Source organism: Lissotriton vulgaris, chromosome 6, assembly GCF_964263255.1.
Source record: "Lissotriton vulgaris chromosome 6, aLisVul1.2, whole genome shotgun sequence".
Taxonomy (NCBI): domain Eukaryota; kingdom Metazoa; phylum Chordata; class Amphibia; order Caudata; family Salamandridae; genus Lissotriton; species Lissotriton vulgaris.
Genome location: NC_141694.1, coordinates 453,723,292 through 453,746,189, shown reverse-complemented (window position 1 = coordinate 453,746,189; position 22,898 = coordinate 453,723,292).

The window sequence follows — 22,898 nt, the reverse complement described above, 5'->3', positions numbered from 1 at the left end:
TATGCATGCCCTAAGGTGAATAAAGTTAGGCACATTCCTGTCTTAGTTAGAGATGACGTTGAGAAGGAGTTGGAAACATTGGTCAAGGCTAACATTATTGGGCCGATTGAATCAGCAGAATGGATTTCTCCGATTGTGGTAGCCAGACGTAGCAATGGCACGTTGAGGTTATGTATTGACCTTAGACATAATAGAGATATTAGTTCTTGTTAAAAATGCTAGGTGGTTCTCATCTAATAATCTTTCTGCAGTATACCACCAGATTTCGCTAGCTTAGAAGAGTAATCAGCGTACTGCATTCATTACCCCTTTTGGATGTTTTCAGTACAAAAGACTCCGCTGCCGCAATTTTTCAAAGGGTATTGGGTATTGTACCAATTATTTGCCAAGTAACATTTTTTTTGCTGTTTCCAAGATGACTTTCTTGTTTTTGGGTTGGATAGGTTGGAACACATAAGGATTTTAAATGAAGTCCTTGCTGTCTTGGAAAAAAATAATTGACGGTAGAGCATTCTAAATGCAAATTTGCTGTCAAATACATTGCATATTTAGTTCATGTCCTTAGTTGTGAAGGTGTTTCACCTAGGACTTCTTTAGTTGAAGCCATTCGCAATTCTCCCAGTCCTAAGAACAGAGAGGAGGTTAAATCCTTCCTTGGACTTGTGGAGTTTTACTCCAAATTTGTGAAAGATGTCTCTATAAGAGTGTTCCACATTAGGCAATTACTTAAAAGCAAAGTTACATTCTTGTGGGACACAGGATGCAAATCTGCATTTGAAAATATCAAGTGTGCAATTGTGTAAGCTCCTAGACTTAAGGAGGTTGATCCTGGTTTTGTTAACGTGGTCACTATGGATGCTAGCTACAAGAGCCTCAGAGGAGTTTTATCCCAAATAAGGGCTGTTGGTAAGGAAAACACTGTTGCCTATGCTTCTCGTGCCATATCTCCAACTGACGAGAAGTTATCTGTAATCGAATAAGAAACCCTTGCATGTGTGTGGGCGATTGAGCATTTCTGTTCATTTGTGTGGGGGAAACGTTGTGAGATACAGAGTGACCACAAACCCTATTTAAATTACTGACTACAGATGGGTTTTTGAATGCATCTGCTAGAATCACAAGATTATCTATGCTTCTGCAAGACTATATTTATAAGATTGTATACGTTCCTGGCAAGAAGAAGGTTATGGCTGATTTTTTATCTAGGTTGCCCATTGACATGCAGGAATGTGAGAGTTGTGACTTGGACATTTAACAAATTGCTTTGATTCATGACCAAGGGTTACACAATATAGGAGAAAATGAATGGTTAGAATGTTACAGTTTAGACAAAGATTTGCAAAATGTATCTGTACTTATCAAGTCTGGTTGGCCAAGAAAAACTAGTCTTCCTGATGTTTTGAAACCTTTTTGGGAAATGAACTCTCTGTTATCAAGGGGTCTATCTACAGAGGAGACAGAATTGTTTCACCCTCTTCTTTGAGGTCTGATATTGTCAAACTATGTCATGAAGAACATGGTGGTATTGTTAAGACCAAACAAAGGATAAAACAATGGTCTGGTGGCCTGGAATTGATGTTCTTATTGAAAGAATTGTGCGTGACTGTCTGTGGTGCAATTCAGACAAATATTTACTTACCCTGAGACCAAAAATGTGTGGGTCCAATGCACCTACAAAACCATGGCATACCATTGCTGTTGATATCTACCTATTGGTTTTGAGGCAAAATATATCATAGAATTCATTGATGTTTTTTCTAGATTGCCTGTTATCAAAATTGTCCACAAAGTTGATTCTAATGAAGTTTTAAAATGTCTTTACCGGACCTTAATTGAAGAAGGGTTGTGTTTTATCTCCAAATGGTCTGAACAAGATTTTGATGTCATTCATGGGATTCATGGAGGACCGTAGGTTTGAGACTAACTTTTGCCATTGCCTGTGGCACAAAATATTTGAAGTTCTCATCCTGCTTTTTTTTAGGGGAAAACATTCATAAGGTTCCCAGTTTTTCTAATTTAGGGTTGTGTAGGAAATTAGGTTATTGGTTGAGGGATGTAAAATCCTTCCAAAGCAGCAACCACAATCTTTGTCAGGGTGACATAAGTAAACCCCAAATTAACCTATGCTCAACCCTCTGGCAGCGTGGCATGGAGCGCCTATGTTTAACTTAGCAGCGTTGAATAAAGTATTTATGCAGTACTTTAAAACAGTTATGAGATTAAAGCTCAAAACAAGAAAAATCCCTTAAATTAGAAGAATAGAGTACATTTTAATAAATAAATCATGACCAAAATGACAAAAATCAAATCTGTAGAAATTAATATATACCATGTTGAAGATTTCAGTGACTATTGCACCAAAAAGCGCCAACTGTGGATATCTGGTCGTGCCAGACTGGGAAAAAGTCACGAGTGCAGGCAGGCCATCTGCCTTGGAGCACGTGCCAGCTGCAGGGAACTAGTGAGATTTGCTGAACAAGAGTACCATAGTTCCTTGTTGAAGCGTGCTGAGTTGCACTACCCGATGTCGAAGGACCGATGATGTACAGCTTGCAATGCAAGGTCTTGTCATGTGCTGTTGACAGGCACCTACAATGTGATGTCCTGCATTGTTGTAGAGGTAGCCACTGGGGCTTGCTAAGGCTTATGTAGCAATTTGTTAGAGCTAAGTTTGCAGTGTGTCACACTGGATGGGTGATGGTGAAGCCACAGGGGCTTGCAAGGACTTTTATTTAAGCGCACCATGCTGTGTTTAGATGGGCTGGTTATCTGTGCCAAGATGTGTTGCACTACGCTGGGCAGGCTGGATGGGGATGCAAAGGTGATGTATGGTCCTGCGTCAGAGCTGCGGATCGCTGGGCTGGTTATCAGCATTGAGATGCGTGGCACTGGATTAAGCTTGCAAAGCTGCCAAGGCGATGTGCGGTACTGTGTTAAAGTTGCACGACTGATGCAGAGAAGCCTGTGTTTTGAGAATAGGAGGTCACATAATGATTCATTGGAGATCTTGGAGTCCCGAGACACATAGACAGGCTGTTTCCGCATGGCAGCTCTCAGCATTGTCCTGGTAAAGTCAGAGCAGTCCTAGGGCAGCAGAGCAGTACTTGGGCAGCAAAACAGGTCAGCAGAGCTAACAACACTGCTGAGCAGTCATTCTTCCTGGTCAAGTCCACTGGTCCAGAAGTGATCTGAACATTGAAGCCTGAAATCCAATATTTATACCTGGAGCCCACTGTGAACTTAAGGAAGCTTTTAGAGGTTTCCACCCCCCTGAGATGTCAGGCATCCCCTTCTTCCCTACATTGCCCCAGATTGTCTGGTGTTACAAAAGACTACTTACAAAGCATTTGGGAGAGTTCTCTGGAAGGGCTTCTGTGATGTGCAAGTGTGGTAGGAAACAGATCTTTATCTCTGAGTGGCCCATCCTGCCAACACTTATCTTACCTTTGTCTCACTGGGAGCAATGCAAAAAGACAAACTGCAATCTACACCTAGTCATGTGACCCAGGATTCAGGCAACACCAAATAGCTAGGACAGGAACATGGTAACGTTCGAAAAGTGGTATTTGTGATTAAAATCTGACTTGGGGGCTTTTAATACAATTCTATAGACAGCTAACTGGACCTGACTTTTCTCCCTGCTCCCAATTGAAAGTTAACACTTATTAAATGTAATAAGGTAACCCAGTGTTATCCTAGGGGAGAGGTAGGCCTTGCAGTAGTAAAAATTAAATTTGAGTTTTTCACTACCAGGATATGTAAAACATAATAGTACATGTCTGCTTTTAAAATGCAATGCACACTGCCCTCTGAGCTGTTCAAGTCCCACCACAAGGGTGACTTACATGTCGAAATTGCATTTTAAAAACTGTACACATAGGCTGCAACAGCAGGTTTAAGACATGTTTAAAGAGTTCCTCGAATGGGCAGCACAATCAGTGGTGCAGGCCCCCAAGTAAAATGTAATTGACAGGCCCTAAGCACATGTAGTACCACTTTACAAGAGATATACAAGTACATTAAATATGCCATTTCGGTGTAAACTAATTTTACTAAGTTTAAAGGAGAGAGCACACACACTTTAGCACTACTTAGTTCTAAAAACCAACAAAAATAGCTTTGAAACTGAAGGGTGAAGGAAAAAGGTCAGGGGATGACCTTGCAGAAAGGGCAACGTCCAACAGCATTACATTTGATTCCAATTGTAACCCCAGGTTTGGAGCCATATTTGGAATTTGTTACCCATACCTCGGAGGGTTCTCTATTGACAAGGTTTAGATTTGGAGGTCAACAGATCTGAACTCAGGTGTCCATTGGGTAAATTCTATCAGCAATCAATTTGTCTGCACCTGTGTGATAAGAACTGATTGCAAACCTTACTTCACCAACTTTCTTTTGTAAATTGATATCTGTTTTTCTAAATGGGGTTTACTCAAGGCTGACTGATACTGTTGTATGCTTACTTCAGCTGACGTTTGTAAACATGTTGGAACATTTCTCAAATCTCTTGTCCATTTATTAACTAACTTGCTCTTTTGATGTTGTTTTGTTGTTTTTATCTAAACGTACTATTTAACTGATAGGATCTAATTGTATTGTCTGTATGTTGATCAGCATGGACTGATCATTTAGCTTTGTTCTTTTATGATTGTTTTTAACAATTGAATAAAGAATACTTGTTTTGAATAATCCAATTTCTTACATTAATTTTAAGTGAGGGATCCAGGAATTGCATTACAGTAGCACTCAAGTAATTTAATTGGAAATTGAATATCCCTTACTACATTGACAGGAAAAAAAATATGTTGTGGAATTTAATTGACTATTGTTTTTTTGTGGTCATTTTAGTTTGGGTCGTGATTTTGCATGCCTTTCAATGTCCACACTAATGATGGCCTAAAGTAGGGGATAAGCTCCACAAAGACTGAATGGTTGATTCTTCTTTTGTGTCTAGAAGTGACCGTACGTTATGGTCCTTCACACTTTTGGCCTTCTTGAAGGAATGTCTTGGTAAATGCAGTTGTTCCATGTAATCTGATATTATTGTCGGTTTACCACCTTCTTAATTAAGGTCAAGATTTCTGTACTGGGGTGAGTGTATGACATTGTTCTGCATTCTGTCCATCAATGGTTGTTTTTGCATTTTTCACCCCGAGTGGGACTGGTATGCCTAGATGTGGGTCCCATGCTCTCCATGCCACTGGAGTCAAGCTATCCTGGTTGGAGAGGACTGACAGCCCGAAACTGGTCCTAGGATGCTTGTTTCCAGTCCAGGGAGGACCTGGCCAGGCAGTCCGGACTGGACTGTTCACATTGGGCACAGGGTCAAGACTGATTTGCATATGGCTGGGTTTAAACTGGAATGGCATGGTGAGCAAAAAAAACGATGGATCTAGGTCCAGATCTCTGTACTGGTGTGAGTGTATGACATTGTTCTGTACTCTGTCCATCAATTGTTGTTTTTGCATTTGTCACCCAGAGTGGGACGGGTATGCCCATACGTGGGTCCTGTACTCTCCATGCCACTGGAGTCAAGCTATCCTGGCTGAAGAGGGGTGAAACACCAAATCTGTCCTAGGATGCTTGTTTCCAGTCCAGGGAGGATCTGGCCTGGCAGTTCGGGCTGAACTGTTTCCAAGGGCACAGGGTCAAGACTGATTTGCATATGGCTGGGTTCAAACTGGAATGGCATGATGAGCAGAAAACCAATGGATTTAGGCCCAGATCTCTGTACTGGGGTGAGTGTATGACATTGTCCAGCATTTTGTCCATCAGTTGTTGTTTTTGCATTTCTCACCTTGCTTTTCAGGTGCCATCAATCCGCTCTCTGTCGTTTGAAGCCTACAGGCCCAAACACAACGTTTATACCACCCAGTTCAGGGTGGCTCATGGTCATTTTGTGTTTACATTTATTTCACCACATTTGAAATTAGAATGTCCAGTACACTAGATACTAAGGACTCCTTTTGTTCATTTCCCCGGTGCCCTATTTTCAGTCCTAAAGAAGATCCCGTTGTAAGGATTCAAGCAGCTTACTTTGTTTCTTGGGGGTCGAAACGTCGACTGTGTCATTGTCACATGCCAGTTGGATCAACGGTGCTTTTTCACTGTAATGTAGTACTACTGAGCATGGCTATGTATTGTTTATCATTTAACTGTGCGGCTTAAAAGAGCTGTGTTTCACTGTAAATAATGATGTGATGAGTAGAATGTCACTACTTTTCCTCTACACTTTTCCGACCCTCACTTGATACACAATACCTTTTACCTTTCCTTTTCTCCCCCTAACCTGGGGCACTTGTTTGGTTCAGCTTTTTAGGTAATTTATGATGAGTCATTTGCTGATTTACAAGCATCCAACGATGTTCAATGTGATTAAATAACATTGTTCTATATATCTAGAGTGTATTAGTGCATTCATGCCTAATGTGGTTTCAATTGGTGTGTTCTTTAGAATTGTTCTACTGGGATCAATTATATACGGTACTGAAGGTCAAGGGTAGCCAGAAACAGTCTTGGGTGATTTTGTGGACCAGTCAAGTAAGGCGTTGGATGGTTGAGTGAAAGTTATGAAAGTAAGGGATTATGATGGGCTGTAAAAGTATGAAGGGGTGTATTTTAAATTATTGCATTACAGAATTACCCCAGCACCTGATAGATGCCTAGCTTCCTGTGCCAAGAGAGCTTGCGAAAGAAGCTGACCTCTGGCCCACCACCTTATTGTCAAGGAAATTACCTTAGAGTGAACCCAAGGAGTTTGTGTCAGGTTCTTGTCCATAGAGGGAATAGAATACAGTGAAGTTCTTCAAAGGATGCCTCAAAAGTGTTTTGAGTAGCAAGACTCCCTGACCACTTCCAAACATTAGGGGGAGAGTTTTGGTGGGAAGAATCCCATGGTACCATATCACCAGACCCTATGTTGTGACTGTCTACAGACAGAACATAAGAGGCAGGATTCCGTATTTACACAGAAACCACCCACTTGTGGGATTTATGTAGCCCTAGGGTTTGATTATTCCCAAGCAGAGAGGGTAGAGGTTGCCCTAGTTTATTTTAGCTGAAAAGTTGACCCAGAAGGTAAAATGGTGTTCCAGAAGGATGGTAGACATCCCGCAAATCTCCTAATGGCTAAAAGCTATCGATGCGCTGAAAGGAAATCTTACCCTAGCCGACTCTGTTAAATCTCTTGGCATCATCATAGACCCCAAACTAAACATGGTAAAACACATCAAGAATGCAGCCAAAGGTGCTTTCTTTAACCTCAGACTGTTGAACAAGATCAAACCCTACATTCCTAACAAGGATCTCAAACTGGCCACTCAATCTCTGGTACTGTCAAGGCTAGACTATGGGAACGCAATCCTAACAGGCATCCCGAAATTGAACTTGGCACCGATCAAAACAACACTACATGCTGCAGCTAGAATGATTACCGGCATCAAAAAATCGGATCACATCTCCCCAGCACTCATGGAACTCAAATGGCTCCCAGTAGAAATGCGTAGTAACTTCAGAACGGCCTGCCTAACACACAAAGCCCTCCATACCGGCAAACCCGAATACCTGGCAAATAAACTCAAAAAAGCAGGACAAGCCAGGAATCTGAAAAGCTCTAACTCCTTCCTGCTCATCCTACCCAAAACCAGAAAGAAAAGAACAGCGGACTGCTCTTTCACTGGAAACGCCCCCAAAATCTGGAACTCCATCCCCCCGCAGATCAGAACTATTCCTTCTTTTGTGGAATTCAAAAGGCAACTCAAATCCTTGTTCCTGATCTGCTCCCTTGGCTGTGGATAACCGGGGTCAGCAAGCAACCCCTGAACTATGTGACTACAGTGAATCCCATAATCCAAAGAAGCTCGGCAACTCACCCATGTTCCACTTACAATGTCACTCTTTGAATGCTTATACCTTACATATGGTATGTCCATGTTTATGTTTATGTTATGCATATGTTTATACAGATTTTTGTCATTCTATTACTGTAAAGCGCTCTGCTACCTCTGGGTCTTGACAGCGCTATAGGAAACTTCCTAAATAAATAAATAAATAAACATCTAGTAGGTCACAGTAAATTGGTTCCCTGTCACTGCTCTGAAGTCTACCTGTGCCACTGAGACTATTGTGGTAGCAAGGCTTGTTTCCCAAGAACAATATCTGCCAGGGCAGGTCTGTATGGTAACACAGGCCCAGGGGTAGGAAGCTGTCCGCCCTCAGGCCTTTGTATCCTTACATTGAGAATATGGACTTCCCAGAGGAGGGTAATATGCCTATTGGGTGGATTCTTGGCAACAAGCTCCCATCATTGAGAAAAAACTGTGAAGGGTGGCTGCTCAGGGTGCCCCCAATATTGAGATTTTTATGTAACTGTACAGAGGGCCAGACTGAGAGTAAGGAGGTGGAGATAGATGCCATTCATTATTCAGCTTTAGGGTACAGACTCTGAACTGAAAGGAGAGTCTCGGGTTTTCCACAACTTGAAAGGAAGGTCTAAAAAAACTGAAGTTGTAGCCACCTACTCTAGGAAACCCCAGGAGCAAGTGGGGGACTCCCTCTCAGCCTCATAGCTGCTAGTGATACCTAGATTGGAGCATTTACCTAGCAATACATATTTAGGGGCCTTGTCCTGATGCTGACAGTTTTCACTGGCCTCTTTTGGTTGCTTCTCTTGTGGGCAGAGCTGGTCCCCACCTGGGAACAGGTGTCTAACATAGTAAGGAGGCAACGCCATATATCCTTTTCTCCCATGGGGTAAATTTTCTAAATGGGATACATTTGTGGGAAATGCTAGGGTTAGTGCAATCTCTGCTGAGGCTGAGGTCCACAGAGATGTTTTCCCCATGGACAGGGTTAGTCGTTAGGGCAGATGTTGGCAGGAAAGTGCAGGGAAGTCCATAATTGATTGTTTAGTCTACCCTAGCTCTTGGCTGGGGGAAGCCTGTGCATGATATCCTGTTGCTGCTACACACGATTTGTGCTGAATTTAGACCTCGTCCCTAGTACATGGTGTAGAAAGTTCACTCATGGCCTGAAAGTTCAATGCCACTTGTGGACTGTAGCATGAACAGAGCCATTCTATACTGTGGAAGAGCAAATATGGCTACAGGACTACCTTTTGTAGCTTGACTGCTGTAGTTTACAACCTGCAATGCGACCTATCATAATTACCTTATTTAACAAGTAAAAACCGCCATTTTGAATATGAGTATGGGACCCATATGGAGGCCATGTATCCCACATGGCAAGGTGTATTACAATTGAAAGTGGGTCAGATAGAAAATTAATTGTATCATGTTTCTACAGTGACACAGCTCTAACAGCTATTTTTAGTTTGACAGGCCTAGCTGTCCTATTTAAAAAATCATAGTACAGATAAAACTGCTAATACTGTATCTCATGAATGCAACAGTTGGAACAATAATTCAACAGCTATTTCTAATAGTTGTTAAAAACCCAGTAATGAAGTCAGATATTAAAAAAATGTATAGAAAAGTAGTGTTTACAAAGTTTCCCTTCCTGATGTTCCTGAAAGCTTATTTGCATTCACTCCTCAGCAACTTCAAGCCTGTGCTTGCACAAGAGGGGGTGTGAAATTCCTCCCGGAAGAAGTTGATAGGCTGACCTGAATGGGCAGAGAAAACTCATCTGAGCTTAACAGGAGTGCATTCTGTTGAGACTACCATTTAAAATCCTGCTTAGCAGGTTTGTTGAGCCATATTTATCACTTTGGTGCACTTGAAAGGAAAAGAGCTGGATGCCAGGACCAATTTTCTGTATCCCCCTTACTGCTAGCTGAAGAACCCTGCTTTTGTCCTACAGGACGTCTGTCTCTGGGTTTGGTTTGGATAAAGTGCCTCCTTCAAAATTTTATGTTAGGACACTAGTGTTTACAGTAGTGCACTCCTCTACACACCCAGTACCCTCAAACCCCAAATATCTTTTGGCTGAAGAAAATCACTGTTTTGAAAATGCCCTGACACATGGCAACATGAGCCTGTGCCTGTTTGCAGTAAGGAAATCAGGAACTACTGAAAAAGTGGGTAGGGTTGCCTCCAGGGAATGATTAGTTCATTGGGGAAGGAGTGCCCAGGCTTCAACCTAACCCCTAGCTGGCATTAAGCATACATGGGGTACCCCAAGGCACTCTTGAAGAACACTTTCTAGACCTGCAGATAAACAGACAAGGCCTGGACTTGCTGTCTGTTGCCAGATAGGAGCCATGAAGGAATGAATCTGCTCCCTTTGTGCCAAGGACAAATAAGTGGACTAAAAGCGTCAGCAGGCTGATCGCCTGTGTGGCTACAGGTAGACAACAAGCTACAAGAAGCCTGTTCCCTGGAGCCACCAGATGACCAGGAGCAACTGTGCTTGTATTGGTGCTTGCTGATGACCTCTCCTGGACTTATTCCTCCCCCATAAGTGCTACCCTAAGATTACAAGAGCCTTACATTTACCCAGGGAACTTACTTATTGCTTGTTATGCTGACTGGCATGTAGGGCAACAAAAAAAGACCCCACATCTGCCTTTCTTGGGCAAGGTTATATACAGTGTCCCAGCAGCGGTACAGGGATCTTAATGTCTGCTTCCACAGTTTGACACCAGGTGTTCTCTTTGGCCTACCGCCCTTCACTTTTTCTTCTGGGGTCCAGTTGAGAGCTGTTATTGTGTTGTAATCTTGTGTGTCCTGTATATCTCTCCATATGTTTCTCATAATAGCCATGTCCATACTCGCTTACTTGTATCTGGGGAGCAGTTACTGGGCGTAGAGGATTTGTGGCCAGAAATAGCAGAGGATTCTTCTTAGGTTACTGATGTGGAAGGCTGACCATTTGGTGATGCTGCTTTTCATCATCCACCAGCATTATGATTCATACAAGAATGAGGACACACCAGAGTTCTGGTAAAGCCTCAGCTTGGTCTTGGATGCTGTATTGAGATGACCTTTACACATAGGCATCCCTAAACTTGTTCAGGCTGCTCTTTATGTCATTGCCGCCCCTTCATTTTGTCTAATAGTACTGCAGAGGAAGGTAAACTCTACAGTCATGGCTAGGTCCTCTCCATTCACCTTCACTGGTGAAAGATTTGGTATGTTGAGTGGCATTGTTTCTGATTTCTTCATGTTGATCTTTAGGCTCAATTTCTGTGCATAGATATTAAAGCAAGTCGTCCTTTTCTTCATATGTTGGTGTGTGAGAGCAAGGCTAGGTCATCTGCATAGTCTTAGCCCACCAGTGGATGGAGTAAGGCCCATCTGATGCACTCGGCTTTGACTTCAGTTGTGTCATGCTCCTACTCAATGACTAGGGTGATTTGCAATACTGACTAATCCCACAGCACTAATCCTAGTCTCACACCAGTTTTGTCTTCAAAGCCATACTCACTATCTCTAACCTTGCAGGTAAAATTATTATGAAGCTCTTCATGTTCGGTATGTCACAGTCTCTCAGTATGTGGCAGACATAGTTACTGGAGATATAGTTAATGCCTTTCTTAAAATTAATTAAGTTGATACATAGTTGTCTGTGCCACTCAATGCATTACTCTATCATCTTGCCAATAGTAGGATCTGATCAATACACTCACTGCCCATGTGGATACCAGCCTGTACTTTTCTTACTGTTTGTCCACACCAGCAGAATTGTGTAGTATAACAATTTTCGGCAAAAGTTTAATTGGGAGTGTCAGAAGGGTGATTCCACAACAATTGTTACAGTTTTTTTATTGCTCCCTTATTTGGACTCTTGATAATGATCCTTTGGTTGCAGGTGTCTAGCACTTTCTTTCTCTCCCACATTGATGTAAACAGTGATTGGGGGGTCTTGGCTGATGTTTAAGTGTCTGCCTTGAACATTTCTGCATCCAGGTTGTCCTGGTTGGAAGCTTTTATGTTATTGCGAGATTGGATGGCATTGACAATTTCTTCTTTTACTTCCAAGCCTGTCACTGCTTCTTGGATGCCTCATTCACTTGTTGGTATTAGTTTGTTAAAAACGTCTTTGAAGTGCTCTGCCCAGTGTGCTTCCTGCTCTTACTTTGTGAGCAGTCTGTATTGATTAGCCATGATAGGGATGTTCTATAATGCCCACTGTTGGAAGTAAGGGGCCTTATCGCTTACCACCACCACCAATTGCTGGCGGCAGGAGTCCCTGACCCCTCACTTCAACGTTAGGCTAAGTAAGAACACCATATGAAATAGCCCTGCTCACCCCTTAGTAGCTTGGCATGAGCAGCCAGGCTTATCTCCAAGGCACAAGTGTACAGTATGTGCAACCAAACTCACAGCAACCCAATGATGTCACCACAAATAGACTCCACACAAGTTTTTATATAATGAGTATAACCTTTATACAAAAAGTTATACGATATGACCACACAATACAAAATCTACATACAAGAATAAGTAGTACTCTTTCCGGTGGGTTGGTAGGTTCTAATCCCAACCACCGCTTCTAACCAACAGTTAAGTTCACTTCTAACCTTTTCCAAAAAGTTAGGCCAGTTGTATTGCTAGAATCACACATTTTGCTAAATAAAATAAATACTGCAATACATAATGATATTCTCTTGTACTGTGAAACAGTGAAACAAGGCCATATGTAGCCCCACAGTCATGTACTTTGCAATAGAATGAATAATGCAATGCGTGTCACTACCAGCATGCCCTGTACCTGGAAAAAACAAAGCAATGCGTCACACGACAATCCTGTACTGTGCAATGAAAAAATAGTGCACTGTGCCACTTTCTACTCAGATACTGTGCAATGAAGACATAATACAATGCGCCACGTTACAATCAGGTAATCTGTAAGGGAAAAATAACGCAGTGCGTAGAGCACTAAGAATGTAGTTCGTTAGGCACCAATGAGGTAATGCGTCATGTGACAGTTCGATAGCAGCAATAATGCAACGTGCAATGTGACAGTTTAGATGCTCTGTTAACAGTGCTCCCAATATGGATCAATGATGACAAAAAAGTACTGGTTTTCACTCCGGCCTCAGTATTGCCCCTCCTTGGGTTAGCACAGGCCGAGATCCAAGCCGAAGCAACAGCCTAGCGCATCTGACTGAAGCGAGAGGCCGAGAGAGTGTCCCTCCAGGCACGCACCCCACCCCAGGTGGTGATCCACATTACCTGGGGTCAGGACCCCACCCTTCTCTCCGGCATCAGCAACTTTGGTGTTGATCAAGAAAGGAGGAGTGCAGGCCTGCGACTCAGCTCCTCCGGGGCTGCCTGTCCAGGTCGCTGCTGTTTGACTCTGAGGGCCCAATGACTTGGCCCTCCTTCGGCAGTCTCAGTGAACAACGAGATCTGTCCTCAGCATTGTGGAGACTTTACTTCAAATTCGGTGCACACCCTACCCAGGCACTCCTCACCAGCGCCTCAGAATGCTTCTTGATATGCACACTGCGCGTCCGAGACTCGCCTCTTCTCTGGTGCTCACAATGACCCGGCACTCTTCACCAGTGCCTCTGCTTGCACCTCAACACGCACCCTGTGCATCAGAGTCTCTCCTCTTCTCCCAGTGCATACGACATCTAGGCGCTCTTCACTAACACCCTGGCTGAACCACGACACACATTCTGCGCGCCTGAGTCTCACCTCTTCTCCCGGTGCACACGATGTCCATGCGCTCTTCACCAACGCTGTGGCTGCACCATAAAATGCACACTGCACATCTGAGACTCACTTCTTCTTTTGGTGCACTGTTTTATTCCAACGTTCAGGGGTTTCAGCTCTCATAGTTATACCCCTTACTGTCTTTGAAGTTCGTTTCTGCTCAGGGGTCACTGACCCCTCCCTAAATCAGTTCTGGGAGTCTCCCTCCCAGTATCGCATTTCTCCCTTTGATACTGGGGTCTGGATCCTTAATCACTCAACAGGAGATGGCTCAATTGCTTTTTAGCACCAACCCAGGCCTTTTCACCTCCCAGGCTTCTCCTCCCCCTACTCTCCAGATGCAGGGCAGCCTGGTGCCATCCCAAACCCTACCTGGGTCAAGACCTCTCCCAGCTCCTCTAACCTTTCAGATCCAGACAGACAATCCACATTTCAGCAGAGACACACAGAAATGCCTTAAGCACAAAACGCCTTAAGGAGTGGTTTCTGAACACACGGTGACAAAACCACCTTCACAGAAAGATTTATGATGTTATGACACAGTGAGTTCATACATACTAAGCTTCACCTCTCCATTATCAACTTACAGAAAACTAGGCTAACAAACACAACACCCAGCCTCCCCCACTCTGTCCTATGGGCAGGTTGGCCTTTCACCAGGGAAAATAAAATAGAGTATTTTCCATGGTCAGGGCCTGCACCCAGACTGGTACCAGTCCTGCCTTTTATCTACACTGTACCCTGCCTCAGGGTTACCCAGGACATCCTACAGGGGTTCCCCATGTGTATGCAAAATGAAACATCAGGCCTGCCATGGGTCTCCAGCATGCAGGATGTGTGCGGGGGTGCAGTTGTGGCACTAGAGGAGAGTGCCTCTGGATTGTGTGCACCCGCAGATGGAGAGAGACTCAGACGCGCAGGGTGCATGTCAAGCTGCCAGTCGAGGAGTACTGATGTGCTCCTGGTCATTGGAGGCCAGAGGAGGAGTGAGTCTTGAGCGGTGGGGGTGTGTGTCGAAGGTGCCACCGGAGGGACTGGTGAGGAGTACCAGGGAGTGAGGAGCACCGCGGAGCGAAGAAGTCCTAACAGTGCTGGAGAGGAGGGCCAATTAATCGGGCCCTTGATTCAACGTGGTGTAGCACCAGCGTTGTGTGGAAGGCTTTGTGGAAGGAGTTTGTGCTGAACGTTGGCAGCCCGGACCGGCAGCCCGGCAGCTGAACCACCAACCCGAGCGCGCCTTGCCCGTAGTGATAAGATTCCTGCAGTGAGGCCAATCTGCTGCCGCAGAAGAGGAGAATGGGGTCGCGACTCCCTCCAGGTAAAGAGGATCATCGCAGGTGCGGAGGGACACTCTCTTGGCCTCTGCTGGCAGCTGTGTGCACATGTTGCTTCGGCCCAGATTTCGGCCAGTGCTGGTCCCGGACGGGGCAGTACAGGTGCCAGGAACCGGAATGGCACTTGGGTGTCATCATTGATCCGTGTTGGAGGCAACTGGTTGCATAACTTCTAAAAACAGTTGTATAACACTTTGTATATTTGCTGCTAACGAACTATTGGACAATATCTGACACTAGTGGGGCTTAACGAACTCAGTGGTTAGTGCGCTACACACTAAGTTATATTTCTCTTGCAAGATACAGGGTCGAAGCGTAGCGCACTGCATTGGTTGTTTACTGCACTGTACTGAATTGCACAGTGGCGCATAACCTTATTCCTTTCCTGCACAGGGCATGCTGGTGGCGATATGCATTGCATTGTCTTCTTATCCCACTGTACGTAATTGCAGCATGAGGCATTGCTTTATTTCTTCCGTGACAGGTTATGCTGGTACAAACCGAGTTGTGTTAACTCAGTACATGATCGTGAAGCTACGCACTGTACAGGAACTCATCGTTAAGTAGTGCAGTATTTCTTGTATTTTGCAACGTGTGTGATTCTAGTGATACGATGTTCCGAACCTGCTGAGAACAGTTAAAAATCAGCGTAACTGTTGGTTAGAAGAGGGGGATGAGGATTAGAACCACCCAACCCACCGGAAACAATATTACTTATTGTATATGTGTGGAAGCTGTATCGTGGGGTCATTTTGTATATCTTTCAATATAAAGTATACTAGTTTTATACAAACTCGAGTGGAGTGCCTTGGAGATAAGCCTAGCTGCTCGTGTCAAGCTACTAAGGCGCTGGGCTGTCTCTGATGGTGTCCTTTCTTGGCCTAACGTGGGAGCGGGGGATCCGGGTCATGCACTTGAGAACAACGGTGCGCGATGGAACGCCAACTTCTAACACTACCTATTGCTCCCAGCCTCTTTAGGACATCCAATAGCAAAAGAAAATACATGGACTTCAAGTGAGTCAAGCCACCTAAGGGATTTCCATTGGTATCATATCTTGTAGGACATGCCACTTGGTTTCTGGTGGCTTCTTTTGGATCCTTTTTTGGAGTAGATAATATGTACTTAATTTGAAAGCTAAAATACTAATTTACAAATGCTGCTGGTATCGTGCATACATCTGAGAGCACACAGAAATGCAGAAAGCCATGATTTCTTGAAAAGATTACTACCACGATTTTATTTTCTGGATTTTGGTGATGTGATTTTGGTCAGTGAACTGTGCATGGGAATATTGTATTACATATTACGTTAGCAAACTTTAGCATAACATTCAATAATTTGCATGCCCACAGTTCAAGTTTCCTGCCCTGCTTTTCATACGTTTACAGTGTATAATATATTTTTTTACCCACACGTTTGCAATATTTCCTGGTAAATGTTTGCTGGGTCTGAAAATGAATATGTTTAAGGTTTAAGGTTTTGCTTCATTGCGAAGACACATGTTAGGAAACGTTTTGATCTGTGGGTAGCCACAGTATTTATAAGAATGACAGGGTTTGCTCAAGAAAATCTTTCCAACTAGACTCATCTTTATCCCGGCTTGTTCATGTCACAATAAGACAAGCTCCATCATAGGACTGATGGACATGATTATACATCCAATTTATGATGTCTTTCCTTATTATCCGGTCCAGCAGAAAATAGTTTATTCCTAACGAATGGTTGTATGTTGTATTGTAATAGGTATATCCTTGCTCTATTCCCACACTTACTCTCTGGATGTCGCATAATCCCACCAGTCGGCATCTAATATAAGTTTGCAGTTTGGAGGATATAATTCACCCATTATGAACAGATTTATCTATAGTGTTCTCCATTACAGCATTAACGTCTCCTGTCATTATTATTGGATAGGAAGACTCTGCTAGTTATAAGCATACGTTTTTGAGCAGTTCCTCATTGTCCACATTTAGGCCATAGTACCTCACTAGGGTATAGTTGCTGTCACCTGGAATCAAGTTTGCAATTACCCATCTGCCCCTCTCGTCTCTGTCTTGCACTCCTTGCTTTAAAAAAAGAAAATCAAAATGGCCACTCCTTTGGTATACTTAAAGATTTGGTCTACCGGTGCACAGCTTTAAATTTGGTAAACATTTTTTTGATGAAGGTGTTAGTTTGAATAGGTGCTCCTGAGGTATCCTCTTCTACCCAGAGATGATTAAAGTTCAATGAAAGAAAGTGTCATCAATTGGAAACTGATGGCATCCCTCAGGGCACACTGATATGTGGTGAAATCCTCCTCTATTAATCAAAAAAGGTTTACACTGGTAGTGTTTCACATGAAGAATTCAAATTTTATTTTCTTCTTATTCATTAATACATGTTTGTCTGTATTTTCATTGTTGTCAATAAAGTTTTCATTAACGAGAGTTATTTAATCCTGCTCCAATGCATTTCGGCCAACCGCCCTTCATCGGGGAGCATCTCCAAAAAACGACATATAGTAGAACATATATCATCTCACATCTGTGTTGCCGAATATCATAATACAACTGTGGCTAAAAATGCACTGGGTAGAATTGTGTTAGTGCTGAAAAATGATCTTTGTGAGCGTCGAGCTGGAGAGTGCAGTTACCGAGTGAAAAGGTGAATGGAGGTCACTGTCTCATGCTTTTACAAGTGTTGGGTGAGTGTACGAAAAAATGGCCAGGGTCATGCTGTTCGGTTGGCTGTGCTCAAATAAAGACATGCAAGGTGGCGTGTGTCAAGACGGAATGCTACTAATAACAAACTCGAGTAAAAATAAAAAAGTGAAGTGGAACATAACAAAAACAATGACAGCGCTTTACATGCTCCGGTGCGTGATCGGAAAGCTAATGCTTACTTACAGAGATGGTCAATTCGATGTTGTATTCGTTCTGCTGTTTAGAGTGGTGCAACTCACACTCGCGGTCATTTAAAAAGGTACTGGCGCGAAAAAGCGGGCTCAATTAATGAAGTGGAAAAGTCTACTGGTCATGTGATCGTGAGAGCGTTGGGGTACAAAGGGGACTAACGAGGTGCCGTAAGCTTCTGTTGCAATGTAATGATGACATATGGCGTGTGTGTGAGATGTGTATTAACTAATAAACGGTAAACTAAACACATTAATCTAGTAACCACTAGACAATAGATCTCTTGATGGGCTTAAAAACTTCTAGCTCTTTTCAGGCCCCTGTGAGCCATAAAACCATCAACTTGTTCGAACAACTTGTTAAGCAAGATTTACTATTCATCAATTTCAGAAAAGGTACATACAAAAACATAACGCAAAAAGACCGTAACAAACTGAAATCGATTGCTAACAACAAAGATATTATTTGTACTAAAGCAGATAAGGGAGGCGCTTTGGTCGTCATGAATTCAACAATGTACCATCAAAAACTCAGAGAACACATATCTGACAAACCCACCTACATGAAACTCCCAGGAAACCCTACAGTATAATACAAGACAACGCTTAAAGACATTGTTGATAAGGCGTTAACATTTGGAATCATTAATCAAAAAACTAGGAATTTTCTTATTAAATCCAACCTGAGGAGTCCGTCCATATATGCGGCACCAAAGATTTATAAAAACCTTACCGACCCACTGATATGGCCAATAGTATCAACGTGCGGAAGCATCCACGAACCTGTAGGGCAATATTTGGATCATCATCTTCATCCTACAGTCCAATCTTTAGCCAGCTATATTCAAGACAACACAGACTTTTTTTGCCAACTACAAAGCATCAAAATTGAACCCAACGAACAGTTATTGCTATGCACAGCTGACGTCAGCGCCTTATACACCTCAATCCCACACCTGGAGGGAATTGAGGTCATGGAACAGGCTATCCTTACACTAGATATGGAAGAAACCATTAAAGTATTTCTAATGGAACTCGTAATGTTTACTCTATATCAGAGTTATTTTAAACATGATGAAGACTGGTTTCAGCAATTAGTGGTCACAAGCATGGGAAATAGCGCAGCTCTGGTCTACGCGAACATATTCATGGGTGAATTTGAGAATACCAATATCTGGTCCAACCCCATCTGGAACAAACATATCAAGATATTGATGATTTATTTATTCTTTGGAAAGATACAAGAGAAAACATTGAGCAAGCTTTACACACCTTGAATTCAGCCAACCAACAAATTCAATTTACATGGACAATTGATCCTCAAACCATATCATTTCTGGATGTTCTCATCACTTTAAAGGACAACCATATCACAACAGATATATTCCGTAAACCAACTGACCGGAATAATGTTTTGCACTACACAAGTTTTCACCAGGCACCTTTGAAAAAACACTTACCCAAATCTCAACTACTAACGGTTAAACGGATCACTTGTGATCCCAATGTGGCCAATATCAGAATAGAAGAAATGACCAACAGATTCCGAGAAAGAGGATACCCAGAACAGATACTAGACACAGCCAAAAACCAGGTGAAAGATCTAACCTGTTTGGATCTTCTAAAACAATCTAGGGCGAAACTACAAAGTGACAGAATGGTCATAGTATCTAAATATTCAAATGTGAGCTCTATGTTCAAAAACATAATATTGACACATTGGCCAATGTTGCAGCTAGAGTCAGACTTCAAAGACATGTTCAAGCCAAGACCTCTCTTTGCATACACAAGAGGAAGAAACCTGGGAGAACTAATAAAACAACCCAGAATCATTAACTTACCCTCACGAGGTACCAGACCATGCAGTAATTGCAATAATTGCAATAACATAATCACAGGCAACATGGTGATGCACCCAATGAAAGGATATGAGATACCCTTGAACGTTACGGCCACCTGCGATACCAACAATCTAATATACCTGTTAAAATGCCCATGCGGCAAGGTATATATAGGGAAGACCGATCGAAAACTCAAGATTCGTTTAAATGAACATAAGTCCAACATCAGGACAAAGAATTTTGAAATCATCAGTGGCCAGTCATTTCATAGAAATGAACCATAACATTTCTCAACTTAAGTTGGAAGTCATTGACAAAATTGAGGGAAGAGACAATAACAAAATGTTACTCCAAAGAGAAAATTACTGGATTTACAGACTTAATTCCATCAAGCCCCACGGGCTCAATGAACGTATTGAATTTTCATGTTACCTATAAGATACTTATATATTGACTATTAAGCCCACTTTTATGGGCCCACTTGTTCTGGACTATCCCCTGACCGTGTATTTAATTGTATTTGTTTTACCTTACGTTTTTGCATCTATTGTCTAATGGTTACTAGATTTATGTGTTTAGTTTATCATTTATTAGTTAATACACATCTCACACACACGCCATATGTCATCATTACAGTGCAACTGAAGCTTCCGGCACCTCGTTAGTCCTCTTTTTACCCCAACGCTCTCACGATCACATGACCGGTAGACTTTTCCAGTTCATTAATTGAGCCCGCTTTTTCGCACCAGTACCCGTTTAAACGACCGCGAGTGTGAGTTGCACCACTCTAAACAGCAGATTGAATACAACATCGCATTGACAATCTCTGTAAGTAAGCATTAGAGTTCCGATCACGCACCGCAGCATGTAAAGCGCTGTCATTGTTTTTGTTATGTTCCACATCACTTTTTTATTTTTATTTTCACTCGAGTTTGTTATCAGTAGCATTCCGTCTTGAAACACACCACCTTGTAAGTCTTAATTTAATCATAGCCAATGGAACAGCACGAACCTGGCCATTTTTTCGTGCACTCACCCAACACTTGTAAAAGCATGAGACAGTGACCTCCATTCACCTTTTGACTCGGTAACTGCACTCTCCAGCTCGACGCTCACAATGATCATTTTTCAGCACTAACACAATTCTACCCAGTGCTTTTTTAGCCACAGTTGTATTATGATATTCGGCAACACAGATGTGAGATGATATATTTTCCACCATATGTCGTTTTTTGTAGATGCTCCCCGATGAAGGGCGGTTGGCCGAAATGCATTGGAGCAGGATTAAATAACGCTCGTCAATGAAAAGTTTATTGACAACAATGAAAATACAGACAAACATGTATCAATGAATAGGAAGAAAATAACATTTGAATTCTTCATGTGAAACACTACCAGTGTAAACCTTTTTTGATTAATAGAGGAGGATTTCACCACATATCAGTGTGCCCCGAGGGATGCCATCAGTTTCCAATTGATGACACTTTCTTTCACTCCTTTGGTATGCCAGGTTTGATCTGAGCATACCACCTGCTGGACCCACTTCTGTGGGCTAAAGACCTTTAGGCATTCCATCCTGGACAAATCAGTTCCTGTAGTACTATAATCTGGGTTGAAATCCTTCCGATATAGTAGTATTTCTGCTCACCTTTTCTTTATTCTACTCACATTTTAAGTTCCATGATAAATTTGCACCTTATTAATCTCTCCCTTCATTTTATCACTTATCTAACGAGTTGATACCATTAGCGCGAGTCACCTAGAGATCAGTCCGGCCTAATTAGAGGTCATGAGAGCTAGAGAAATAATTTTTAACCTCTTCTGAAAGGGACTGCAGTATTCGTTTGAAAGCATTTGTAGGGGATACAGTGACATTAAAGGGTAATTCGGGTGTGTCTCCCAATGCATTTAGGGTAAAAAGTATGTTGTCTAAGTGCTCCCTTACAAATGTACTGAGCAATGCTCCATAATGTAGAGATTTTATTTATCCCATCCTCCGCCTCAGTTCTTATTAATGTTTATACCCCATCTTCCCCCAACTTAGCCAAGCACTAGTATCTATTTGAGCCCAAGAGGGTTTATTTTTGCAGCCTCCATCTGCCCCCTACGGGAAACATCACTTACAACGCAACTTTTACAACGCAGTGCCTTTACGACGCAACTTTTACAACTCAAACCATTACAACGCATTGCGCTGGGGGGCACTCTAGGATAGGGAATAGGTTTAATTTACTGTCCAACACCTTCCCTACTATCCACGGAGTTGGAATAGTAAATTAAACTATTCACTATCCACCGCCCCAAAGCACTATGCGTTGTAATGGTATGCGTTGTAAAACCCGAGTTGTAAAAGCATGCGATGTAAAAGCATGCATTGTAATGTCGTACATCCGCCTCCTATATTGAGGAACTTTTCTGTGCCCCCCTCTATGGAACGAGTGCCCTTCCTTATTGCCTCTGTTTCTTTGCCACCCTTGGTTTAATTTTGCCAGGTATAGCCTCTGGATCACCAGACATTGTTGTTTTAGTATGAACCTTAAAAAGTGACCTGAGTGAGGATGTTGTTTGTAGGGAAAATCCCTTTTAGTCACCCCCTGGGACCTTTCTGTAGGAAAGTATGGTTGGCTGGGCTTGGGAGTGTGGAAGCATTGGCTGAGAGAGGTTGTGGTTCATCTATTTTCCCCCTTTATTCACTTTAACTTTTTCCTTTCCACATGGGTGCTCTCTGCCAGTTTTCATATGGATTTATCATTCCTCCAACCGTGTTCCTCGGGTTGTATATGTCTCTTTTGCTCTGCCTCGCTGTCACTACTTAGCACTCTGTGTCACCCTCTGTCCAGCTATGTTCCTTCACTGCTTCACTGAAGGGTGTTTTGCCAGTTCCCCCTCTTGAGGCCCTGCTGCATTTTCCTGGTCTTTAATTGCTGTCCAAGCACTTTCCTCTGTCAAACTGAAGAGTGCATATATAATACACTTTTTAGGTCTCACCTGAGCCAGCGCATGACTGCTCAGCTAGGCTTCTAGTAAGGACTTCCATCTAACACATCTTTTCCTCATGTTTTATTTTTCCAGCCACGCATTTGATTGGCCATTCGCTTGAGGAAGTCACAAAAGAAAGCACACAAATGGCCAAAAGCTCGGGTATGTCCCGCCTTATCTCTAAATGTTCCCTCCCATGGCCTATGGGTCTCGGGAGCGAGTGCAG